Below are 20,729 nucleotides of genomic sequence, written 5' to 3'. Positions count from 1 at the left end.
AACAATGAAGTTGTATAGATACAAATAGAATTCTGAGGCACATAAAAGGAGTAATAAAGCATAGAAGATACACTACAACTAACAAACTGTGGGTAAGTGGTAACAGTACTATTAAGACAATTAGTTAAGTGTTCAAGTAACCAGTGAGTGTCAGATGACTTACATCCTACATAAAGTATATACTTTATCGGAATCAGATCAGTTTTAGCTTGTACTACAGAACACAACCGTCTCAAGACTCCAGGCAGCTTAGCTTTGGAAAAAATAAGGAGAAAAATATTTTTATTAAAAGATATCCGAGAGACTCAAAATAGAGAAGTACTTCCCAGTAATTTGACAAACAATTCTGATATTGCAGAAAGTATTAACCATAAAAGAACAAGAGACACTATATGTCTAGTTCCTATGACTATTATTATAGGAGAGAGTCCTTACCACAAGAGCTAACTGGGCCCTCAAATATAAAAGATAATTTAAGATAGTTAAAAAGGTGTTTAGCAACAGTTCTAACAAAGAATTTGAAGATTTTTTTGTTCTCTTCCTATGGTAAATTCATTCCTACAGAACCAAAAATAGCTTAAACCAATTACTGCAAAGAGAATTCACACAGATTTACCTTGACAAATTACCATTCTGTGCGGATACTTTTAAAGCAGGTAAATGAACTTGTACAGCAATTCAGTTGATAAAAATACTAGATTGCTTTTGGTATGTAACTGACAACTTCCAGTACAGATTATGCCCATAAATGGGGTCATTTCTTTAGTTGCCAATTATACAGAAACATCTTTTGAGTAAAAGCTACCATTAAAAAAAAATACTGAAAATTTAATCCTATAGTCCCATGGATTCAAATGCAACAAATACTACTTATTTATACATTTTGAATGGTTTCATGTATGAACATGTCGTAAGTCAGAGGAACATTATCTATTGCATATATATGAGACTCAGAGCACACGTAGAACAATGCTCACATTTCCAATCACTGCTTTATGAGAAGTATGCAAAAGTAAAGATATAAAGATATCACTCAATCGTGCAGGTACTGGAAGATCTGGGATACTAATAATAAAAAAAACCTTAGAGGAATGACGTCTAGCCTTTGGAAAAAGAAATTAACAGATCTTGCCAAGTTACACAAGAATTTTGTAAAAGAACAGGAGGTATAGTTTGTAAGGCTATAGGAGCTTGTGTCAAATGTAACAACAAAGGGCGTGAACTTAAGCTAAGGAAAGGTCGTCTTCAAAGAGAATGTTGGAAGAAATGCTTTACACAGAGAATAGTTACGATGGAAAATAAACCACTATGACAACCTTTGCAACAAGTGATATAAACTTTAAAAGGTGACAAGCGTTTGAAAGACAGTTATTGTGCAAACAGAGAAAGAGGGAGAGAGAGATGTCTGGCCTTTTCAAAAACAGGCTTTGCATCCATCTGTCTTTAAATCACCAGCATTTCATCCCTATCTACTGCCTCCTAAGTCCACTAAAAGAGAAAATTGACACCAAACTAAACTGAAGGATCTAACAAGAAGATCCTGACAGTTGAAATGGGTCTTAGAGATTCCATCTCCAAATGTTATTGCCTGAACTTGCTTATTTCAGTGAAGGAATAAATCTTGTCCCATCTGTTTCAGGGCCTTCATTTCTCTTTTATAGTTCTTCCACTTCAACGAGGTTTGATTGAATAATTTGGGTGTTTTGAACCAAACATATAATCTTAAGTGGCTACCCATCACAAATATACTGAAGTTGCATATTAAAAAACTTAAAATTTTTGTCTTGTGTCATCTGGACATCACCCCGAATCCTACATCTTTAAAAGTCAGAAGAAAATATTATTTTTACCAATTCTATGAAATATCTAGAAAAGTTGAATACTACTTTTTAAGTTCTGACCAACTGCAGAATAGAGGCAAGGGAAACTATCATAAGGCAGGCAAGCCTTTGAGGAAGTCCAAGCTACGTTTGGAATTGTATCCTCAGGAAGGTTCAAAAGGAGCTTGACATCATCTTTGTTACACATTCAAGGGCACACATATACAGTTTCAAAAATAAAAAAATAACTCTCACCATAAGAAGTCTCACTGAAACAAATATAATCAAGTCAAGATGGTTCCAGATGCTCAGTTCTTCAGTGAAGGGATCAATAGTTTAAATTACAGGATTCCATTAAAAATTATCTCCACTGTATCCTACCATATGCAATACAGAAAACAAACTCTACTAACCACAGCCACCTGCTTGCTTAAGAGGGAAACTACTTCTGGAATTAATACTTGTTATTGTCTGTGCTAACAGATTCTACTATGAGATTGGTCTTGGGTTACCATCATTCAATAATGTTGCTAATAAGAACAATTTTTACCATAATTAGTGTACTTGAGAAAGCATAAAGAAGTTGAACGGTTCTTAAAATCTTTAATGATTTGTGGTGACTTTCACCATAAAGATGACAATATATTAGTTTACCAGATGCCAGATCATGCAATGGATCATTAACAAGAAGGTGTTTTCTGAATACTTCCCAAATAAATACCAGCTGGTTTATTCTCAGCAAGCAGACATAGTCACAAGCATCTCTTACCGGATTCACTAAACTGATGTCAAATACATCATGTATTAAAATCTCTAATGTTCATTTATAACTTTTATGTCTCAAAAGCAGTACACTATGCACGCTATCCTGCAAAGATCCAAAATGATACAACCACTATTTTCAGACTTTAAAAAAATATAAATTTAGTAAAATTTTTAAAATTAATTTTCCATTTAAATGGAAAAAAATTATTATATTACACAACTATTCCAGATGTATCCTAGAGGTGATCTGATTATAAGATAAGGAATAGGACATTTCTTATCTGTCAAGAGTACTTTGAAGATGAAGACAGTTGAATAGAATCATTTCAATAGATTAATAAATTTAGGCCACTGCATTTGAACAAATTATATCCACACATTCGAAAGAGACTAAAACCAATACACTTGGATATCTGGAATTTGCTATATATTTTAGGCAAGACAATATCAATGCTCCCTGACAATCTGCTGCTGCTCATCTTACAGAGAGGCACCTGACCCTTGCACATTTCCAATAAAAGTATAGAACTAACAGTTATCAGCATTGCCTTGTTGCAGCTAGTGAAAACATCCGCAAGTAGTACTTGTATTGCCTTCCAGCCCCTTTCTACAGGAAGGGGAAAGGGGGGGGGAGGGAGGGGAGCAAAAAAAACCCCAAAACCAAAACCAAACAAAACCAAACCACATTGGAGGGGAGGAAAACACCACATTATTCTCAGCATTCAACTATCTCTTTTTACCTCCTTTGGGGAGCAAGCTGGCTCTAACAGACTCAGTCTCTAGTGTCTGCCTCTTTCTCACTGTAATTGTAAAGCTGGGATCAGGCAAGACACATCTATTTCTTCCTCTCTGTCACTAAAATGAAAATGTCTCCTGCTATTTGGTCAGCTTTGAGTATCCCTCCGCTGGACAAGACCTCATTTCTCTAGAGTAAAGCATAGCTTATGGGGGGAAAACCAGAAGAAAAAAAGATTTATGGAAAAGGAAAAGGCTACAACTTTAAATTTTGTTTCCCTTTTGCAAGTGACCTGTTTAAAAAAGAAAAAATTCTCAGTCACAGTTAAGGAAGTAGAAATTCCTTGAATAAAGGACAAAATTAAAAAGCAACTTCTCCCCATCACCAAAAAGCAATAGTTACTTCCAAGAAGAGTTGATAATGACCATTCACAGCTTTATACAAGGGAAAAGGGATGAATATCAACATATGCGATAGCTGCTGGTTATCAGAATGAATAATTCAGAACTCATTTACTAGGTATGTGTCTGCCAATCCATCAATTGCTTGAGTTGCTCATTCCACAGCTAAACTACTGCACAAGTAGCAATTTCAAAACAATTTTTTACATAATGCTTAACAATTAATCAAAATGTATCCATTGCTTTTCAAATGAACCATTTTCCTTTCACATTACACATTTAATAATGGGTTTATTCTTAAACTGACTGATGATAATTCTTTGTCTTCATAAAAATACAAATGGAAGAGGGATAAGTTCAATGTCCCACTCTCCTGCAGCATGTTCATTTTATGCCACCCTGAGTCAAAGGGCAAGCAAGTATCTGTGGATATTATCTAGTTCATATTTTCACCCTACGGCAGGATAAACCCAGGTCATTTCTGTATTAGCCGTTTTACTCACCAAAGATGATCAAAGAACCTAAGAGTTGCAAGGTAGCCCGACAGAAGTTTTGTCCTAACCTATTCATATTCCTAATGGGAAGATTGAGTTTCTGATCCATTTGCATGCTTAACTAGCCTTGCTGTATTTCTTATCTAACCTGAAACTTTGTTTAAATTTCAGTCTGTTCTGTTTTAGCTGTTCTGTTTAGGCCTAGGAAAAAAGAATACTTCCCCTCTTTCCAATGGTCATTTATGTTTTTGAGGACATAAGGGTTTTTTGATTTGGTGGGTTTTGTTTGGTTTTGGGGGGTTTTTTGTGTGATTTTTTGCAACAACCTCAATTCTTAGGAATTTGGAGCCTGAGAAGTACTCAAGAAATGACAAATCAAGTGAGACCCCTCTTTAACTGGGTCAGTTCTATATTAGCCAAGAAATTTATTTACAGAGTGGGAACATAGCATACTTCCCCCCACCCCCAATAGCTGAAACCATAGATGATTAATTGATGATATACCCAAGGCTTTGATACTTCAATACATTGTACTGCCAGCCACATCTCTCATGCTTTCTTGGATCATTTCCATTGTACTCCACTGCAATTTACCAAAACAAATCCACAATTCTGTCAAAGAGGGACACTATAACAAGACCAATGAAACCCAGATGCAAGAATCTTCTTTGCTTCCCAAATGCAAAGTATCATGGTGGTTCCTTTTAAGAAGTGAAGATAGTTTTATATAAGATTTTTCTTTTAGCTTTAAAACCAATGATGTTTTTCCTCCCTGCAAAACTAACAGTTCAGTATTGAAAGGTCTTGATTTCACTACATAATTTCTTCAGGGAATTGCTATTAAGTTACCAGCTCACTAGCATGACCACTTGGGGTCCCATTGTTGCCACATGCATTTGAATGGAAAAGACTGAAGGCTTCAGTGTCTGGAGATACTCTGGCTTGACTGAACTTTAATTATAGAATTCTCACAGGCACACCAGCTGCACAATTCAGCTCCCCATTAAATAACATAAGTTTGGTGAAGAATTAGAAGATGCAGAAGGCTACAGGCAGGAAAGCAGAAGAGAGCAGGAGAAGGTTTGTATTTGAGCGTATCTCACAACATATTTCAGCAGAAAGTCAATCTCTTTTCAGAGGTTAGGGTATACAGCTGGGTACTCTGTTTACCAACGTCAAGCCTCTTGACTTCATAAAATCTGCTGTTATGATTGGATTAAAACCTTTTTCAAGAGACACAGAGGAATAAGCTCAATCACAGATCACAAAATAACCCTCACCCCAGCTCTGTCTACTGGGGGTTGGACACTCCAGCCTAATCTCTTATTCAAAGAGCCTTACATACAGCCTGTGTCCTGAGTACCTAAAGCTGTTTTGCATTACTGGGTCTATTGTAATCTTTCTGTTTCTTTCTATCATGTTCTGATGCACAAGATTGTGCTTCCAGTTCAAAGACAAAGCATGTATATTTAGAGACTCACAGAGGTTCCTGTTACATGATTTACCTGTTTTGGGGTGGTTTCCCCCCACACACCAAGGTGTTTCCAAACACTGTTTAAGTAGGTACTGAAATGGATACATGTCGCACAGATTTTGTTATTCATTTCTTTGTTCATTGCTGTCAGGACCATGTGAAGAAATCACTGATGGGTCTCATGTCTCAGTGAACAGAGCAGGATGTTCATATGAGAAATACACACTTACATTAGGAGGTTGCAGGAGGCCTCTTCTATGTACTACTCAATCTTTACCTGAAAGAAGAAAACACAACTTAGAGGTCTTTAATAGAGAGGGTCACAAAATTATTCAATGGAGAAATTCATCCATAAGCACTTGCTGTGTGGGAAGAGGTGTATTCTCTGTGGGAATCTTACTGAACTCCTCAGAATAGAACAGTTCAGTTTGGGGGGACTCGATTTCTATTTAACTTTTTTTTTTCATATAGTTACAGAAGTGTACATTGCTTTACAGTACATACTTTTGCCATGAAACCATCAAAACAAAATTTCAATAATCATTAACATGTAGAGCATCAATTATCAGCTGCCTGTTAAAGTACCAGTTGCCAAAATATTTAGTCAATAGTACCATAATTGGAAAGCATTACCATCAATACCATGTATTTTAGAATAACCACTAAACACAAATTTTGCCATAAAGCAAAACCTTGACAAACCTAATGTTTCTTTGGTGAGAAGCTTCAACATTACGTCTTTTCATTCAGGTTTTCTTTTAAGCCTCAGCCCAAAGATTATGAATTCTGAGTTTTAATTAGATCTGCTCTTTAGAACAAGCCACAACTCTATCCTTACAGATAGCACAGCTAGAGCTAATCAATCTTCTGAAAGAGTTACATGAAATGACATTAACTGCCCACTACTATACAGTAAACCAATGCGTTGTCTGAAAAGAACAGAAAAGCAAAGGTATTTCTCATTTTTGTACACTGTTAGGAGCTTCTTGTTAGGATCTATTTTAGCTACACAAGTATTTTAGCTCCAAGGATAAGAAAAAAATCCATGCCATATAGCTCAGTGCAGAGGAAGATTAGAGTGATTTTGTAGTGTGCAAGGAAGGGACAATATGACCCTATGCATTTCACTCTCAATTACACTAGTGTATTATAAGAGAATGGAGATTAAACATTCCTGTCATGCATGAGATGTATGCAGCTGCCTCTTATTATTTGGTGAAGGTCATGAGTAAGGCCAAACCTATGACTGCATTCTAGCTAAGTAATTCAGCAGTCCCTTTTCCAAATGTGATTTGATAATGAGTTATTAGGAAATATGAGCCTGGGGTAAGAAATATGCCAATGTTTAGGAGACAAGTATATGCAACAATCCACACTGTTGCTGTAAATTAGTGACATGAAGATTTCTCTAAGCGTAAGTACAAAGGCACCATGAACAGAATTAACCTAACGTGGCATTTTGTCCGTCTACACAGCATTTAACAACACTGGAAAGTGCTCTAAGTAGTAGTTCACTGATTCTACTAAACCCTTCTATCCAGGTGCACATTTTGTGGGACAGTCATTTCCTCATCAGTATGTCTATTGTTTTGTTGTCATCAATATGATTTACTGTCATCCAATAAAACCCTTTTGGTTTCATAAAAGTAATATAAGCATCTATAAAGAGGAAATATTTTGTTCCAGAAATGTAATTCCAGTGTTTGGGATAGACTGTTGTTGAATCAGAAGAATGGAGAAATTCATCGTTTGTTTTGTATTCTTCCAAAGCACCTTTCTCAAACGTAAACAAAAAGTTAACAACAATGTGCACAGCATTAGGTATTATGAAAGGTTAACAAGTCGAGAGAGAAAGGCTTGAAGAAAGTACAAATTCTGATTGGTAGGGACACAGTATTTTAAAATATAAGGACTCCTTAAAGGTACACTTGAGTGCTAATTGACCATCCTAAGATGTTCACTCTAGTACTAGTACCTGGATTAGAACTGGCAGATGTCAGACTTGACACCCAGAGTTTAGGTTTGGAGACCTAACCAAAAATGCCCTGAAAAGACCACTCGGGACTGCCTTAATACCAGCTACTGGGAACACTGCCAGAGCAACATACTCAGTTGACAAGTTTCAGCAGTTTGAGCACCACGTCTAAACCAGGATCTGCACTAAAAAAAAAAATCTTCCTGAGATTGAGAAGGTAATAGAAGTACCTCCAAGGAAAAATAAGAATAAACTAATTCATGGATAACTGAATTTTAATAACTAACAATTCTGGGAAACCAAGTCTGTAGAGAAGCATCAATAACAAATCATTCCAGTAGCAATCCTCAAAGGAAGGTCAAAACACTGGGACAGACTCCTTGAGACTAAGAGGTTTCTTCAGGAACCCATCTTCAACATTACCTTTGACACCATTAACAGAGCAATTGTTTACTTGGTTTTGACTCCTACTTTTACTTTGTGGTAACTTAAGCAGTTTCCTGTATTAGTGGCTAAGAATCAAGCAAGAACGGATCCTCCTGTCCTAAATATTCTATGAACACAGAATAGTCCATATGCCCTGCCCTGAAGAGTCTCCACGGCCCAACACTAGGGACCAATGCCGAGTCACACATAGCTTTTAGTATTCACCATTGCCAAGAACAAGGGAAGGAAGATAAATGCTGATTCTCTTTTTCTCAACTAGAAGGGGACATCTAATAAAGCCGTTCAAATAGAAGGGGATCATTTTACAGGGTGCCAGGTCTCTAGAGAGATTACTGTGCACATTCTTTACTGTTTCAAGTGATAGCAAAGCCTGCCTTTGTTACAAAACGTACAGCCTTCAGCTGACAGAACATGGAAGGATAAAATGCACTGCCACAAGCATTCAGACCAACTTCACTTGAGCTATGAAACATCTATGGCTGCTTTCACTGGTATTCCAGGAATGAATAATTTGCCTTATTTTTTCCCTTTCCATTCATGGCTAGCTGATTTAATACAGCTCTTTCAAAAGCCATTATAATTACAGAATCCAAGCTGTTAAAAGAAATCTTAATTAAAAAAAAAAATCCTCCTCACCACATAAAAAGAAACACCAAAATATTTTGTCTTCCTTATTAATCCCATTAAAAAGCTTCTACTCTTTATCCTGCAAAAAAGCATACCCGTATTTTTCCAGCTAAGCAATTTGACAGCATAAAGGCAACTTTAGAGGCCAACTTAGATATGATATATATATACACATATATATAGTGTGTGTGTATAAACACTAGTTTTCAAGCCAACACTTTGAAGACACTGACAGAGACAAACATTAACAAAAAGCCTAGCCATCTACTAATTAAGAAGCTTTGTACTTGAACATGTTTCAGGTATGTTTTAGAACTATACTAATATTTCAGTTATTTGACCTTCCTTGACATCACACAGAGTCATTCCTCAGCATATGTCTCAGAATCATTATTTAAGACTAAAGCAGATAGACGCATGAAAGATACTTAAAAATAACTGTCAAAGGTTACAGGCAGGATTTCAGCTCATTATATTAAAACTCCATCGATTCTCAGTTTCATGAATTTTTATTCTGTGGCATGGCTTCAAGGCCCACCATTTTGATTCTTTGGAATAAAGAACACAGGATTTAAAACCCAAAGGTATAGGCTCAGGTTTACAGGGCAGAGCCCAGGACAGCCTTTTAAACAAGGAGCAGCAAGAAACTTGATTATTTTGGTGGGTTTTTCATTATAACCTAAAGCAATAAATTAGTAATTATTAATTACCATGTCTCTTCAAGGATTAAGAGGGTTCAAAGAAAAAGTACAGAAAAAAATCAAAGCAGAAAGTACAAATTTTATATATCTATCAGAAAGTTTTTAGATGGATTTGGCATTCGAAATGTTGAAGAGAGGAGACGACGTTCATTTATCAGGGTGTATGGGGTTTTTTTTCTAAATTTGTCATCTCAGCAAGTTACTAAGACCACTGGAATAAAGACTGTATCTTCTCTAGGAAAGGCTTCATATATATTTATAAGCTGTTACATAAGCATGTCCATATAATAGGACTAATCATATTCCATCATTTAAAAAAATGCAGTAACAAGGAGGATTTGTTTGTTCAAACTGTTGTAGATTTTAAAAATTAACATCTATATTTTCATCCTTGGACACATCCATAACATTAAGATTTATACTCCTGCCAGTGATTTATAGTAAGATATATTCCACATCTGGGATATCTGAATTTCAATGTGGATGGGTTTTCATTAATACTGACATTGGTGCATCCTATTTTATTAAGTCCCAGCAAGAATGAATACAGCTCCACAACACTGAGGAACATGTACAGGAGTATGAGACAGAAGGCTAAAAGCTATCCTGAAAGCTTGTCAAGCTACCTGCCACAGATGAATTTTTTTTTTTTACTGATTTATGAAGTATTTCACAATGAATTCCAGTCTTTTGAACTTGTCACTAATTTAATACTACATCTTGCATCAAAAGTCTCAACCAAAATACTGCCAGTACCTACAACATAACCTTCTCCCCATCCCAGACAGACATTGCTAACTGTGAGGAGGGAGCAAATAACTTATCAAACTCATCTAGGACATTTATTCAGTCCATCACCTATAATGCACAGCAAGTATGTCAGCTAGAAGGTTTACATTTAGCCACAGAGATCTTTCAGCATTTCATTCCTGAGAAAAGGCTGACAATTGTAGCTTGCTTTGAGAAAAATTGAAATCCAAAGACTACTTAGAGGCAGTTTTACTGTATGCTTTACTCATTCTGTTACTCACAGAGTCTGCTTTTTTATGAAGATATGCAAAACTAGATTCTTCTAATGAAGTACTAGCAAGCTGACAACACTTGAAATTCTTTTACTCTGTAAAGTCAAATGGGAGTATTTAACATTTTTCTGTAATTGCTAAACCAAAGGCTAATCATGGACACCTGTGACAGGTAATGGGTCTGTATTAGTTAAGCTAGTCAGACAGGATTTAACCTTCATTTCTGTTCAGGTGATGTCCACAAGTCATTAAAGGAGAGAATTAGCTGCAGAGTATTCAAGCAATACAGTGCAATTCAGGGATGAGAGCTGCTTAATAGCTCTAAAAAAATAAAAATCCTCTTCAGTTTCCTGTAAGTTCACTTTGCCTATACGTTATACCTACAAAAACCTTAGAAGCAGATAAGGGTATGGGCATTTAAGAAGACTGCCCGCAGCATGCCAACCAACACCTTATTTCTGTGCTTCCATACTCCCACCTATTTGTCCTTACTGGTTGTTTCCAGCCTTCCACTTAGAGGCCTTAAGCTCTCTGGATCAGAGAACTTTTTCCCTGTAGGTCTATAAGGCAGCTTTCAAAGCAGGTCCTGGTTTGCAGCTTGATTACTCAGTGCTACAGTAATTCAATTTATGCGAATGTGTCTTGTCAAACATATGATATCTAACGTGAAAAATGAAAATACATTGAGAAATTCAAATATTTGTAAAGTTCTACTGTTGTGTGGGAGTGAGATGAGCTTAGACCAAGTTGAAAATACAGAATAGTTGTTTGAAAACTGAAATTCTTAATTTTTTAAAATCCTTATGCTCAAGCCTTAAAGTGGCAGCTGCTAATAACAGTCATTTAACAGCAGCTTCCACTAGAGCAGACTTTAGGATGGATACTTTATTTAACAGCTACTGCCACAGTTTGGTGACATTAAAAAGACAACTATAATACACAATCAACTGAGAAAATCATAAAGAAATAAAGTAGCAAGTAATTTTTGTAATATCAAAAGTTTCTAGCAAGCTGCTTGACATTTTTTAAACAGTATCTTATGCAGTTCAATTCCAGCCTACTAGTAAATGGGACTCACTGGGGTAACAGTGTGCTGAGTCTACAGAAGGAGAAAAATGCCAAGAGGATATATAAACACATTGAATGTAATTTACATTCTCCTGAATTTAGCGTCTGCCAAGTCTAGTATACTGCTTGAAATGTTGTGTTTATCAGACATCTGGGTAAAATTTAAGAAAGCTGGGAGACACAGAAATTTCAAAATTATTTGGAAGAACTTCATAATACTTCATTGTCATGTTTCAAGATAGGTCTTCTTATAACACAATGACTATATGGTCACTGTGAAACCATCCTAAAATTCTGACTCTTGAAGATAATACAAACAACTTTTGCAAGTCAGTGTTTAGGGAACATCAAAAGGATGGGAATATCAAAACACTTAAGTTTTGGAAGACAGTCTGTATCCAGAACCTTCACACTCAAGATTTAGAGAGGACTGCAGGACAAAAGCAAAAAATATGTTTTCTGCCATAACAGTTTTTCCAGTATTACCTTTTTTCCCCCCAGCATTTTTTTTAAAATCTTTCATGGGAAAATAAAGATCTCTTGAAAATTGTTGAAGACAAATTTGGGAGTTGTTGCAATATTCAACAGTGCATTGTTCCAGGTACTCAGCTTGTGCTGAACAGTGCATAAATACTGAACAAGAATGCAGCAAATTTGCAAAAACTGTCACCACAAATTAGAAGGACAGTGAACTGGTCTGATCCTTGCCTTCATCATGGCACAGCTATTTTACATTTTCATCTAAAATCCTGCATTTCAGAAGCTTCTGTAAAAGAAAAAGCCAACAACACAAAAAAGCCCACTGAATTTATAGTATTCATTTGTGAGAATGATATAAAGCTTGGCCTGAGAAAACAATCAGCTTTCCTCTTGTTTATAGCAAGGCAGGACTTAGCTTGCACTTCCCAGACCATTATTTTCATAATAGGCAGGATATCAAACTGCAGCATTTACAAGGAGACTGTACTTGGGGAAGAACATTTTCTCCAAAAAGTAGACAGATAACTAAAGGAGACATACATACTAGTATCCCCAGATTTGCTGCAAGCACAATAGCCAGGGAATGTAGTAAACCAAAGAAAAATCAAAAACATGAAAGACTGATCACCTTGAGATATATCCATGCCTCATTTTCTCATCTTCCCCTAGTTTTGGGGGCATGCCTTCCTTCTCCTGTGAAAGGCCTGGAATTCCATTCACCGTCTTTAAAATAGTTCCTCTACCTATTCTCTTGCCATCTTTATGCACCTTTTTTAGAAAAAGACAAAAAGCACCACCACCAAAAAACAAACAAACAACAAAAAAACCCACCACAATACATCCCTGAGGATATGCAATCAATGCAGGAAACAGCTTCCCACCCACAACTTCGTAGGCTGAACTTTGAACCTATAACTCCCAGGAGTCCTGCTGAGTCTAGCTCAGTAAGATAGATAAATACCTGCTATACCTCAGCTAGCAAAGAGACATGTGAATTTTAAAACAAGACTAATGCTCAGAATCCTGGCCAAATAAGGCAAAAACTTCAACGAGTCACATTCTCCTGTACTTAGGATGGTTTCCAGTAAGTCCGGAGCCACGTATTAAAAACGTCTGAAAGTGCTGATGACTTGCGCTCACCAGAAGAGAAACTGAGATCAGAATCAGCTAAAAGGAACCAGGCTAAGCCCAACAAAACCTTTATGTTTCAACAAATATTTGCCCAAAGGCTACAACTGAAGTGTCCAGTTAATAACTTGAGTTGATAACCTCACAGACATATAGCTTATGTCAACATGTGGTCCCACATCCACTACTCTAACCCCATTCCTGGAACTACCTAATGGATTTTGACTTTCATGCATTTTTTTTCCTGAATAAACCATTCCTAAGATCATGTCTTGGCTACATCAGAGATTTCAGGCTATATTTTGCTACACACTATAAAGCAGCAAACACATGCTTTCGGCCTGTATGTAAAATCTAAGGCTGTACAGAAACCCCAAGGTCTCAAATACTGATCAGCCAGTTCCCTCCCAGAGCAGGCTGCTGCTGCCCTGATTGTTTTCAATCTCACTTGGGAATAAGCCATAAAACGTTCAGGAAAGAAGCATCTCGAAATGTCCATTACATTTTTCATGCTTATCTGGGGAGGTTTCTTCTCTGGTTAAGAGAATAATTTCAAGCAAAGGTTAATTATGCACTAGCTTTCTAAGAGCCTATAAAGGATTTACAACAGGTTGTTTGCAACATGTGGTAGCACTGGTCACCTCCCTGCACGCCTGCAGAAAACTTCAGATTGATAGCTGCCTTATACAGAGTTAGTTTAACTATTTTTTCCTTATTCCCCTTATAAATTAAAAAAAAAAACCAAAAATAAAAGCAGAAAACCTAGTATTCTGTAATCTAAATTAATGAAATAAACCATACATAGCAATGAATTGCAGATCTCCTAGAATCAGTGGCAAAGCTTCTGTTAACTTCAAAGCAGCCCAGATTTGTCCAAAAGGAATGCGATAAAAGAATGACATCTGAGGTTCTCAAGGTTAGGTAGAAAATACGAACAAAGGGGAAAGTTCTTTTACCAGCAGCTCTCTGGAGCTTTCCTTCGGAACCATTGTTACAACCTATGTTCATCCACCCACGGAGCCTGAGGCAGTGACCTGCTGGCAGCCATACATAGAATTTGCTTCAATCCTAGACGCAACTTCACCCAACTCGACTAGTCAATACTAGTTATTGATAGCTGAATATGCAGCCTAGATACCGTTTTCTTAAGTTTGTGAATTTTCAGTATTTCAGAACAAATATTAGTAAAGGTTATCAGAGGCCTGCTTCATTACTGGAAACAGACTAGAACTTTTCAAGGGACAAATTATTTTTTATAAATATTCACAGCAACAGAAAATGATGACAAAAAAAAGTTACTGACAAACTGAATCTTCCAGTACCACAGGTATCTTCCTGGTACCATATCCACCATGTATAAATTTTTAAATGCCATACATGCATAATTATGTTACAAACCACAATGGCACTACAGAGGCAGTTAGGTACAAATCACAAATAAAACCATGTTTCAAAACTGCATCAATACAAGAATTGCTCCAGTAGAGCTCACAGTAACCTGTATGCCAAGAAGTAGTTCAGAACAGAGTAGACAGATTAATATCTGTATGTGCATTAAAAATCTGTAACATTAGTTAAGCATTTATGAGCTAAATAACAGGTCCATGCTTTGAGTTTCGATTAACAATAAAGCAAACCCCATGCAACATAAACGTTACAAAAAAGCAGCCAATGTAAAATTCACATTTTGTCTTTTTGCCAGATGATAAAAATGATTCCCCACATGGAAATTAGATTCTTCAAAGCTACCATACTGAATCATTTAATTTGCCTAAGTACTCCTAATGCAGTTGCACACTGCAATGAGCATTTGAATTTTAGATTAAGCAAATGAAGGGCAAGGTATTTCTTCATACACACAGTTAGAAAGACTACTTAATAGCAGGACGCCGCACAACTTAGAGACAGACAGTAACCCAGTGCAATTTCATCTAGCCATCAGAAGGATGGATGTATCTTTTACCTATATTGTTTTTACTTAAAGATTTAAATTGCATCCCTTTTACATCCCTCCTATATGTAACAGTGTCTCATAGCTAATGCATGGAACTAACCCGGTGCAGGGTAACTACAATTTCTATTTTGACTCACTGCCATTCAAACTTTCACCACCGTACCATCATTCTAACTTTTAAAGGTCTGTTTAAATAAATTTGTTTTGTTGATTAGTCAGGGCAGGCCTTCCAACTGTAAAGTCTAAAGTTTGAACACAGAGTGTTCAGAGAGAAGTTAAGCGATATAAAGTCTTAATAGATCTTAATAGTCTTTAAACTATTCATTGCATATTTACTAACCCTAAGCAGCTCAAGCATGGCTGAAATAATTCTACCTGTACCTTGTGTTCCATTTAAAAGAATAATAATATTAGTAGAGCAGAAGTAAATTCTAGGGAAAAGGTTTCTAAATTATATGATAAAGCACTTAATAGTCTGAGTTCTTGTTACCCCTTGTTGCCAACAATTAAAAGTAAAAAAGCCCATTAATGCTACTAATCATAGACCTGAGATCACTCATCTCTGACCTGGAGACTGTTGTGGTTTAACCCCAGCCAGCAACTCAGCACCACGCAGCCGCTTCCCCCTTCCCCCTCCCAGTGGGGTGAGGAGGAGGAAAGGAAAAAAAAGTAAAACTCGTGGCTTGAGATAAGAACAGTTTAATAACTAAAGTAAAATATAATACTAACAATAGTAATAATGAAATAATAATAATAATGAAAAGGAATATAACAAAAAAAGGAAGGGGGGGGGAATAGTAACGCACAATGCAATTGCTCACCACCCACTGACTGATGCCCAGTTAGTTCCCGAGCCGTGATCTGCGCCTCCCAGCCAGCTCCCCCCTGTTTATATACTGGGCATGACATTCTATGGTATGGAATATCCCTTTGGCTATTCGGGTCAGCTGCCCCGGCCCTGCTCCCTCCCAGCTCCTTGCACACCTGCTTGCTGGCAGAGCATGGGAGACTGAAAAAAATCCTTAAGATAAGCACTACTTAGCAACAACTAAAACATCAGCGTGCTATCAACATTATTCTCACACTAAATGCAAAACACAGCACTGTACCTGCTACTAAGAAGAGAATTAACTCTGTCCCAGACGAAACCAGGACAGAGACATAATACTACTACTACAAAAAAAGTAGTGCCACCTTCAGTACTTCATCTAATTAAGAGTGAATGCAGAGCTCAGTTTAGTGAGAACTGAGTACTCCATCTCTTTCTGGAGAAAGAGAAATCACCTATTAGATTTAAGTGGCCAGAAATACTTTGTCAGCAAAAGGAAATGACTTGAACACACCAGACAGATGAAAGGGTGGTATGCAGGGGACAGAAATTTCTAATATGAGAAGTTGAGTAGGATACACTTAAAATCCATTTGACATCTTCTGTCCCCAACCCCATCCCCCCTATCAATTGCTCTGTTTCATGTGGTTTTAATGTATATTGGTCATTCTCATGTTGCCATAAGCATGATCTTACTAATTTTAAGCAAAGAACTCAGTCCTGCGTTAATTACCTAGAGCCTGGCAGGTCCGTAGGCACTTTGTGATCCTCACATGGTAATGTGCACTCGTGTTCAGTAACGCCATCCCAATCATTAGGCAGATGGGGGGCCACTGACAGTTTTCCATAGGCGGAAGCATGCATGCAGTTATTACAGAGGTTCAACTCTACAGTCCTGCAGCGCAGACTAGAATGGCTCTAATCCATGAAAAGGATGAGAAACAGCTAAACAGAGATTAAACATCTGCACACTATCCAAGTGCACTTTGTCCCAGGTACAGTTATGTATCTTGGAAAAGACTCAGTGGATAGGCTAGGCTAGCATTAAATATTTGAGTACTAAATCTTCCAGAAGTGGTCTGTCTGAATTACCGTTTCTTGTCCTACTGCACTATTTAAGAACTGCATAGAATAAGTTAGCAAGTAGCCTGATTTCCCTGACAACTAAACACAGAACATTTTACTGGCACTACCAATACTAGATGAGAAATGATTTCTAAGAAACTGCAATGTACCGCAAGAGCCCAAACCCTCTAATACAGGGTTTCAAGTCTACTACCAGTAAGCTTCAGTCAGAGAAAACTGAAGTTATATCTGCTCGCACTATAAGACAAGCTGTCACTTGGTCAAATGATTTCTTACTAAACCTGACTGCAAGCATAAAGCATTAACATAATTTATTAGAACAATTAGAATGCATCCTTGTTGTCTTCTAATTAGATTATTCTTTGTACTGGTAATTACATCAGATAAGAAAAGAATAATAGCTTCAGATTTCTAAAATCATCTGTAGAGTACGTGAGGACAGAATGATCAATAATGCTAATCTACTGGAACACAAATTCCCAGAAAGAGATATTTTATCATGAGTGATTCTTTAAATAATCAGCATTATTTCTCAAAGTCCATGTTACTTTCACTCATACTCAAAAAAGCACAAACACAAGGGAATAGTCACTGAAATAATCATCAAAAACACTGAATAACTGTACTTTGAGGGCTTCCAGGTGAAGGGCACATTACCATCTTCTCCCACTGACCAGAAACCCAGAAGTGAGAGCTGTCATTACATTGTCTGTATACAAAGGGAAGAAGAAACTGGTGCAGAACACCCCTCCTCACCCATACATCCAACATCAGAGATATTCCAAAACACATGATTACTTCTAATATCTAAAAAGACTTAATAGTGTATCTTTTAAATTATTTTCTCAGTGGGAATGCCATCAACTGTAACAGAAAACTGTTCACCCACACACTCTTTTCTTTACCATTGCCAAACTCCTCTGAACTTTGTTAGCACTCTGCATTGACTGTGTCAATCAGAGTTGCCCTGAACTTTAAGAATCATTAAATATTTTACAGCTAGGAAAAAAACAGCAGGAAGGGAAGCGGGGGAAGATGCAAAAACAAAGAATGAAAACCAGCAAAAATATGAGAACAAACATAAGAGGTCCAACAGCAGAGCATAAAAAGATACCATCAGATTTCTCCACATTAATGGAAGTAACCCTACAGTTGAAGGACATCTCAGAGCAAAAAGGCAGAGTAGTGACAACTTATTATATCCCCGGTCCTTCCTTTTCCTACCAACATGAAACATGTATGCAAATTGTAACATCAGTGTTGGCTGGTTAATTTAACATTACAAACTGCGAAGCAGGTTAAGCACACGGTTGTCAGGATTGTACTTGAGAAACAGGTGACACATGAAATATTACATCTGTTACATTCCATTCTTCAAGCCATCCCACTTGCTCCAAGCGATCCAGATTAGGTGAATACTCCAAATCTTTAATAATTTTCCACTATAAAGATCCTACTTTTTTTCTGGAATCCTGCAAAATCCTTGGGGAGGTTTTTGTTGCTTATAGTCCCGCTTTCGCATTTCACCCACTTCACTATTAGCTTTGGGTGAGAGAAAGGGAAAGGCAAAATGGTTTGTAGCACCTCTACCTCAAAGAAGTCTCTGGACATTACTGAAATCTAGAGCCTTTAAAAAGCCATTAGCCCAGTATATACCATAAGAGTCAATGAGAAATCACTCATGAGAAGGAACCTAGGGTTTAATGAGGGCACAATAACCTTCTAATAAAATTCAGATCATGTAAAATAAGGAATGGGAAATAACATTGGACCAGGGAAAAGCAAACTAGCGGCCAAAAAGCTAATGAAGCAAACTAGAGGAATACCAGAACTAAAACTGGAATTTAGAAGAAGAGGAAAAAAGCTTACTGAACTTAGGTAAGTCACATAAGTTTAAAAATAAAAATAAAGCTAGGGAAGAGACTGGAGAAAGAAGTGAACAGATGAAAGTAATTACTAAGCATTTCAGTGAACTTCAACTGGGATTGATTTCGTTACACCTCTGTATAAGATTCTAGAATTTATGGTAGTGGATAGCACAATACAACAGAAAGTTCTGCAACCCCTCTTGAAACTTCTACTTCATCTAACCTGAAGATAAAGCCTGTAGACTATTTGAACACTAGACAGTATTTTGTTAAGTTTTTTTAAATCGTCCAATTTGGGAAGAGCTTTTTTCCAGAAGATTAAAGACTTCTGGTTTATTTCCTCGAAGCAATGTTTGTACCTTGATTAATGGGAATTAAATCTACACTGATTGACAATATCTAGATAGACACCTTCCCCAGCAGAATCTGGGGCCAATATACTTCATTCCCATTATTTGTTCTTATATAGCTATTCTAGGATCTTCTACAGAGTTTTGCAAATCTCAGACCTGTCACCACAGAGTTGTACCTTCCCAGTTAAGATAATCAAGTGGTGCAAAGGCAAGGGCTTTGAGCAACTTGAGCATATTTAGCCCTCGTCTAACCTAAGACAAAAACTTTATGGAAATACATAATTCGTACCATACACTCCCTGCTTGGCCCTCCTTTTGGAGAGATCATACCTCAACCTAAACTCAAATAGAATGTTTTCAGATAAACCCAGAAATTCAAAAAACAAATAATTTCCCTACCACAACCTCTACACAAATCACACTCATCTTTTACCCAAAAAAGCATCTGCAGAACTGCTTGAAATAAGAAAACAGCACCCAGATGAAACAGCCTTCATCATGTTCTGCTAAAACTGAAGTCTGGGCCAAAGCTTTAATCTTCTATGGTTTCCCAACAGAGCACAAGGTTTAATCCATAGACCTTAAAAGATGGACATACAATCTATCTGGGATAAGTCTGAATTAATTTGAAAGCTTCACCTGGCACTCAGCTGTTCATTTATGCCTTTTATACTTAGAAATGAGAAATAATGTATGCAAGTGATAAATGCAGCACAAAAACCTCAAGCTTGCCTTTCTCACAACACAAGGCCCTCAAGTTTGTATAACGGACCTTCTAGTGGGAAGGAGGCACAATATATAAATGTCATGGTTTAACCCCAGCCAGCAACTAAGCACCACACAGCTGCTCACTCACTCCCACCACAGTGGGATGAGGGAGAGAACCAGAAGAGTAAAAGCGGGAAAACTTGTGGGTTGAGATAAAGACAGTTTAATTGGTAAAGCAAAAGCTGTGCATGCAAGCAAAGCAAAACAAGGAATTCATTCACCACTTCCCATCGGCAGGCCATCTCCAGGAAAGCAGGGCTCCATCACACCCAACGGTTACTTGGGAAGACAAATGCCATCATTCCAAACATCCCCCACTTCCTTCTTCTTCCCCCAGCTTTATATGCTGAGCATGATGTCCTATGGTATGGAATATCCCTTTGGGCAGTTGGGGTCAGCTGTCCCAGCTGTGTCCCCTCCCAGCTTCTTGGGCACCCCCAGCCTACTCGCTGGTGGGGTGAGAGGCAGAAAAGGCCTTGACTCTGTGTAAGCCCTGCTCAGCAATAACTAAAACATCCCTGAATTATCAGCACTGTTTCCAGCACAAATCCAAACCATAGCCCCATACCAGCTACTGTGAAGAAAATTAACTCTATCCCAGCCACAACAAGCACAGTAAGATATATGCCTACATGAACACATACTTATATACACATTTCCTTCCCCACTGTGGGGTTAACCACTGGATCCACAGAACTTGTAGGCCCAGACTTTAAGATGCTCCCTTCCCTCC

The 20,729-nt window shown here is 37.3% G+C and overlaps 1 protein-coding gene across 1 annotated transcript in view; it reads right to left on the bottom strand.

The window, feature by feature from the left end:
- The window catches only part of FHIT (fragile histidine triad diadenosine triphosphatase), a 628,211-nt gene that overhangs the window by 492,355 nt on the left and 115,127 nt on the right, over positions 1-20,729 (bottom strand). The window contains exon 5 of the mRNA XM_050904654.1: positions 5,921-5,967. The gene's annotated coding sequence lies outside the window, so the exon portion shown is untranslated. The remainder of the gene's footprint in view (positions 1-5,920; positions 5,968-20,729) is intronic.

This window comes from Gymnogyps californianus, chromosome 13 (assembly GCF_018139145.2).
Source record: "Gymnogyps californianus isolate 813 chromosome 13, ASM1813914v2, whole genome shotgun sequence".
Lineage (NCBI taxonomy): Eukaryota > Metazoa > Chordata > Aves > Accipitriformes > Cathartidae > Gymnogyps > Gymnogyps californianus.
Note: the sequence above shows the minus strand (reverse complement) of the source record. Positions and strands in the feature narration are given on the sequence as shown.